At 44.6% G+C, this 6,900-nt stretch overlaps 1 pseudogene; it reads left to right on the forward strand.

The window, feature by feature from the left end:
* The first annotated feature begins 785 nt into the window (after window positions 1–785).
* On the forward strand, window positions 786–5,378 carry LOC101008138 (annotated as a pseudogene).
* The last annotated feature ends 1,522 nt before the right edge of the window (window positions 5,379–6,900 follow it).

Consider the following 6,900-nt stretch of genomic DNA (forward strand, 5'->3'; position numbering starts at 1 on the left):
CTATATAGATTATCTGATATAAATGTTTAATTCATTCTTAGTAGTATGTATCGAATTTTACCTATGGCTCTGTCTTGTCTTACTCGAAAAGCAGAACGATTTCTTTCTTAGAAAGAAAGCTACCAGTTCCCAGATGCCCACTCCTATTCTTTTTAAGGAATCATAATTTGTTCTCCTTCGAGCCCAGATTTCTCAGTGAATTCTCCAGTATGCTCACAGCTCTCCCTCCAGATATTTTGAGAGCTTGGAGTCATAGTCCTGCATTTTTAAGGAAGCTGTGAAAACCCACATGAGCTCTCCTTTTCCAGCCGAAGAAAAAACTAAATAGTGTCCAACACCACTGTTGGTTGAGAGTCCTTTGGATCTAAGTTTTCTTCTTCTGTATTCTGCTGGGTTCTCGTGAAAAACTAATTTGAGATAATAGCAGAAAATAAAAGACACTGGCAGAAGGATTTTCAATGTTAAGAACTGACCTATGACAAAACTGGCCATTTTGCATCTTTATCATATTTACAGGTTTACTTTTCTAATATTTATACTTTGGATTTGCGGGGCTGGAGGGGCGGTAAGGTAGCCATAGCCAGGAAGATTTGTACAATGACGGAAAACTAATAAAGATGTGAATTTTGTTAAAGAAAGATTCTCAGATCACAATATATTCTTGGCAGTGCAGAAGAGTATTCTCCTGGGGATAGAGGGAGTGTCCAGATAAGTCAGAATGAAAATGAGCGGGGAAGATGGGTAAATTTCCCAACTGTGGAATTTGTGGCAGAGAGAGCAAATAACTGCGGCTCTCCTGGCGCCTGGTTGCTCGCACCACGTCGAGACCCAAGCAGGCGAAACCCCAGCGGATCACCGCGGAGGAGGACCTGGGCAAGCAGCAGCCGACCACGGAGTTTGTAGATGTGGCCCCCACGGCGTCGGCGACGGGGGAGCTTGGTGCTCGGTGGGAGAAGACGCAAGTCTGTGAGAAATGCTGTGCGAAGTTCTTTAGCGTCTCTGAGTTGTTGGAACATAAGAAAAATTACACTAAAATCCACCTGTCTTCATCATGAATGATGGCGAGGGTCCAGTGCCTTCAGAAGACATCTCTGGAGCTGTACTGAGCCACCAGCCACCCAGTCCAAGCAGTGAGGAAAGTCACAGGGAGAATGGGAGCAGCTCAGGGGACAAGAAGGAGAAGCTGGTGCGGAATCTGTGATGTATCTAAAGACAAAGACGGGCCTGCCACCCACCCCCCAGTACATAAGATATTTACCCAAAGGCAAAGTGGCCAACACTGACGTGTCCTTGCAGGCGCTACGGGACACCAAGGTGGCGGTGAATCAGCGGAGCGCAGATGCCCTGCCTGCCCCTGTGCCTGGCGCCAACAGCATCCTCGAGCGGATACTGTTTCTGCAGCAGCAGAGGCAGCTACAGCAGACCCAGCTCACCGAGCAGATCCGCATCCCGGTGAACACGTGAGCCGCTCTTGCCTGCACTCCAGCGGGGCGGGGCCGACACCCTGAAGACCTTGGGCAGTCACATGTCCCAGCAGGTTTCTGCAGCTGTGGTTTTGCTCAGCCAGAAAGCTGGAAGCCAAGGTCTGTCTCTGGACACCTTGAAACAAGCCAAGCTACCTCACGCCAACATGCCTTCTGCCGCCAGCTCCTTGTCCCCAGGGCTGACGCCCGTTGTTCGGAAGCCGGATGGGACCTGGGTGCTCCCAAACGTCGTGTCCCGCCTCCCCAGTGCTTTACATCCTCAGGCCCCGGGCTCAGTGTTCTTCCAGGGCCCTTTCTCCTCTGTGGCGCCAGACCTATCCAAGGGAAGGGGAAGCCACCGAACATCTCCGTGGAGGAGGTCAAACCCAAAGATGAGGCGGTCCTCTCCAAGCACAGGTGTAAGTGCTCTAGCAAGGTTTTCGGGACTGATAGCTCCTTACAGATCCGCTTCCGCTCCCACACTGGAGAGAGACCCTTCGTGTCCTCTGTCTGTGGTCATCTTTTCGCCACCAAGAACGACTCGAGGTGCACTTTCGATGACATCCCTATGTGAAGGCAAACCCCCAGCTGTTGGCTGAGCTCTAGGACAAACTGGCAACAGGCAATGGCATCCCCTATGTACTCTCTGTACCCCTCCCTGTAGATGAATCAAGTCTCTTTCTAAACAGCATACCTGTCCTTGTAACCCCCTTGGTAGGGCTACCTGAGAATCCCTCTTTGGTGACTAACCCCAAGGACCTCAAGGGTGGCCCCCTGCCAACCAACTTGCAGCCTGGGCCTTCTCCAGAAAGTGAGGGTGGACCCACACATCCTGGGGTGGGATCAAACAGTAATTCCCCAAGGACTGGTGGCTTCCAAGGGAATAGGACCATCGACCCCAACAAATGTCTCATTTGCCACCGATTCTTAAGCTGCCAGAGCTCCCTCAAGATGCATTACTGCACCCACAGTGGGGAGAGATTAATCCAGTGTAAGCTCTGTGGCCACGCCCAAAGGTAACCTGAAGACACACCTCGGGGTTCACTGAACTAACACGTCCATTAAGACACAGCATTCTTGTCCCATCTGCCAGAACAAGTTTGCCAACGCCGTGATGCTGCAGTGCCAGATTTGCCTACTCTAAGATGGATGGCTCCCAATCAGGTATCAGTGCAGATGTAGAAAAACCAGGTGCTACTGACAGCGTTCCCAAAACCAGTTTCTTCACTTCTTGGAAGAAAACAAGATTGCAGTCAGCTAAGCTAAAGGAGAACTTGCGTGGAAGGAGAAATGCAGACAGAGTGAAATCTCTAGAATCTGCTTTTTTTGTAAGAATTCATCTCCTGTTTTGTTTTTCTTACTGATATGCAAATGATGTTTATGACGGTTGTGATCACATCAGGCAAACTTTACAATCACCATTGTTGCTATGTTGCTTTGCAAAAAATTGAAAAATAAAAAAAAAATCAAAACAAATACAGACTTTTTTATTTTTTTAATTTTGGAAAGAAACTTTGTTACTTGTGACAAACTGTATACACAGAACCTTTGTACAACCTAGAATGACTTTTTCCAAAGACTGTTACCTATTTCAAGGTAGAGCCATTGGAACTTACTGAACAACAGTGGAAAAGACAACTGCATAGCCTAATTGAGAGGAGAGGGGTATACTTCTATGGTAACTGTATGCAGGTCTGCCATCTATTTAGGGACCTGTTTTATATGCCCCAACTCTGTCCTCATTTTATTGTTTGTTTTTTTGAATGTAATAATAATAAAAAAAACCCAAAAAACTAAGGTTGTAAAATTGCTTCAACTTTAGAACTTTAAGTAGGATGCCTTCAAATGGACTTATGCTAGTCCTTGGGGAGTGAATACGTGTGTTGCTCCTTATTTAAATACAGTTCAGTTGGAGCCCCGAGAGTGTCAATGTCTTCCTCACACTTCTTAGATGCCTTCCTCTTCCTGAACTCCAGAAGAGGTGGGCACCTGAGCGGGGAATCTCAGATGACTTAATTTAGTTTGCCAGTACCTACTTTATTGAAGAACTGGGTTTTCATTCTTCAGAAGAAACTCATGGAGAGCCATGTTTCCTATCACAGGTTCACATGCCAATTTTTTTTGTTGTTGTTGAATTTCCATCTACAACTTATGCCAAGTAATTGTGAAGATTTTTTGGTTTTCTTGCTGAATATTTCATGAAGGTTATGAAGTTGGAACAGGCAAGTCCTGGGTGTGAAATCTTTAACTGATCTACCTCATTTATTTTTTATTTTTTGTAGACATAGGGTCTGTTTTCCTATTTTACACTAAAATATTCCCAGGCCCTGTGTAAAACCAAGAGTTGATGTATTGGTGGGAAGAGCTGAACGTTCAAGATGTTTTTGTGATGCCTTTTTTTCCCCTGCAATTTCCTTTTGTACATGTAATATTGAGCAAATGAAACATTGCTCTTGGTTTAACAAGAAAGGAGAAAGAAAGACTCTAACTTCTGGGAGAAAAGTCTTTCTCTCTATCTGGAAGGCCCTGGATGAAATGTGGATCCAAGACTATTGGCCAAAGTATCATCTTTTCATTGTTGCACCTGACTTTAGGATTCCCTCCACTCACTTTTTTTTGGCAAGTTGTGCCTTTCCTTCTAGAATTGTAAGTGAATACAATAATAGTACCTGTTCACACTGTGAAGTGGATATTGTTACAGAAAACACACCAGTGGCTTTCTTAATGTTGAGCTAATGTCTTGTGAATGTATAATCTATGGAGAAACCCCTGTAGTTGTACCTGCTGATGCTGTCTTTTGGTAAATAAATTTTGAATTTTTTTCTCCCCAAAAAAGAAAATGAGTAGGAAGAGAACCAAATAGTTAAGAACATGGTCATAAAGAGTATAGATTTTGGTGAGAGAACAAAGGAAGAGTTAGAAATAAGGTGTGAGAAACGATCATAGTAACTGGCTAGAAAGAAAGCCAACTTTATTTGAATTTAAAGTGGACCAGAGGGGCAAGTGATGTGAAAAGCAGTGTGACTGATGATATCTAGTAGGTAGCAGATGCTGATGGAGGGTAGACTGCACAGACAGGAAAGGCCTTTGTGTAAAGTAAAAATGATTCGTCATTAATAATGACTCTTTTTTTTTTTTTTAAGTGTAGGTTTTGTGGTGAAGGGATAAGCACAGGAGAAAGTATATGGTTATTTAATTATCTTTCCCAAATGTTGGAAACACACATATAGCCTTTATAACATATAGTATTTTGTGAGTTAGATGAAGAGTTTGTGCATGGATACTGTGGTGCCTGCTAGGGCACCTTCTTCTTAGGTTCAATGAAATATTTAGACTCACATCATGACCACAGGCCCCCTTGGCCCCAGTCTGCTTGAAATGCTATAGGACAAGAATTACATAATGTCAGGGCACAGTGTCAGGTGCTCCTCTGCTGTGGGAGTCCTTGCAGCAGTCTTTACCACCATCCTCACAATTGTTCAGAAGTCAGTCTCTGTGGCCCTGATTTAGAAGACTCATGCCCCACAACAGCCAGTACCTCTTATAACAACTCCCATCCAGTGTTTATGGTTCATTTATAGTTCTGCCCAGTCCAGATGCAAGTTACCAATAAAGAGTCATTGTCATCATGAGTAATGTGCCAGACGACAGAGCTGACATCATTTTTATAAGGTTAGTTAGGGGACAGAGGGAGAAAGTTAACTGAAATTCTCAAGTAGAAATAAAAATGGTTAGCCCTTTACCTGCAGATATCTAAAAAGACTCGTGTACCTGTGCAACTATAAGACTGCCTAATGCCTCCGTGTGCTGTGCTATTCCAGTCAGTACATCTTGGTAATTAATATGGTTTGGCTGTGTCCCCACCCAAATCTCATCTTGAATTATAACTTCCATAATTCCCACATGTCATGGGAGGGACCTGGTGGGAGGTAACTGAATCATGGGGGCGGGCAGGTCTTTCCCATGCTATTTTCCTGATAGTGAATAAATCTCACAAGATCTGATGGTTTTATAAAGGGGAGTTCCCCTGCACACACTCCCTTGCCTGCCTCCGTGTAAGACTTGACTTTGCTCCTCATTCCTCATTCACCTTCTGCCATGATTGTGAGGCCTCCCCAGCTATGTGGAACTGTGAGTCAATTAAACCTCTTTTCTTTATTAATCACCCAGTCTTGGGTATGTCCTTATTAGCAGTGTGAGAACAGTGATCAATCACGATCTGCTGAATGTATATAGGCGACGTGATGTAAACCGAGAAATGTGAGTTATCTGACACTGAAGGGCTGAAATTGACAGTTCAGATGACCCAAACCATGCTTCAAACTCCCCATAACGGCTGTGTAGCCAGGCTATATTTTCATTTGTTAGTCCTCATAAACACCTGTAAAGTGGGTGTTGAAGCTGTCAGTTTTAGCTCTTTAGTTTCTGATAACTCACATTTCTCAGTTTACATCATATCACCCATATACACTCAGCAAATGGTAATTGATCACCAAAAACAAGAAACAAAAAACCCCAGCTAGTTTGGGAAATATGGAAACACCACCAGGGATGTAGAGAACGATGCAGGGAGGAAAGGGAGCTAAGGTAGGTGTGCTACCAAACCAGCTACCACAGCGGGAAACTGGAGCTCATCCTGGGGTGACTGTGGGGAACAGTGCAAACCCCCACCTCAGGATGATCCCAGCCGAAGGGCAAGGGAGCCAGGACATCTACACACCAATGCCCTAGAGCCATTGGTTGAGGGCTGCTCCCAAAAGGTGCTAACTCCCTGGTACTTTGGCCTGCTGCACAGGGGCAGAGCAGGCTCCTAGAAAAAATAAACTCCTGGAGCAGGAAATATAGATATAGCACCAGGGAGTCACTTGAGCACAGTGAATGATCCCAGGGTTGTGGGCAGGACATGGACAACATCCGTTACAGCAGCCTTGCATTTTAGGTCTGGAAATGCTATGACAAAGCAACTCTTTTCTTCCGTTTATGAAGTCCCTCCACAAAGTCTCCATGGGTTTTTAACGAAATATGAGCATGAAACAATCTGACAGAGAAGAAACAGTACAGCAAAGTGATTAGAAGCTCTCAGGAGTTCCACTGCTTGGATTTAAATCCCATCTCTGCTGCTTGGATAGCTTAGTTGTGTAATTTAGGCAAGGTCTGGAGCCTCTTTGTGCCTCAGTCTTCTCATTTGTGGAATTGGGACAATAAGGGTGTTGTGAGAATTGAATTAGACGATATGAGTGAAAGACGTGGATAGAACAGATTGTTGGAGTTAGAGATGAACAACTAAGAGTTTTCGCCCTCATAGAGTTTAAACCTTTTTTTTTTTTTTTGAGATGGAGTTTTGTTCTTGTTGCCCAGGCTAGACTTTGATGGCGCTATCTCGGCTCATCACAACCTCCACCTCCCGGATTCAAGTGATTCTCATGCCTCAGCCTCC

Source organism: Papio anubis, chromosome 5 (assembly GCF_008728515.1).
Source record: "Papio anubis isolate 15944 chromosome 5, Panubis1.0, whole genome shotgun sequence".
In the NCBI taxonomy this organism is placed as follows: domain Eukaryota; kingdom Metazoa; phylum Chordata; class Mammalia; order Primates; family Cercopithecidae; genus Papio; species Papio anubis.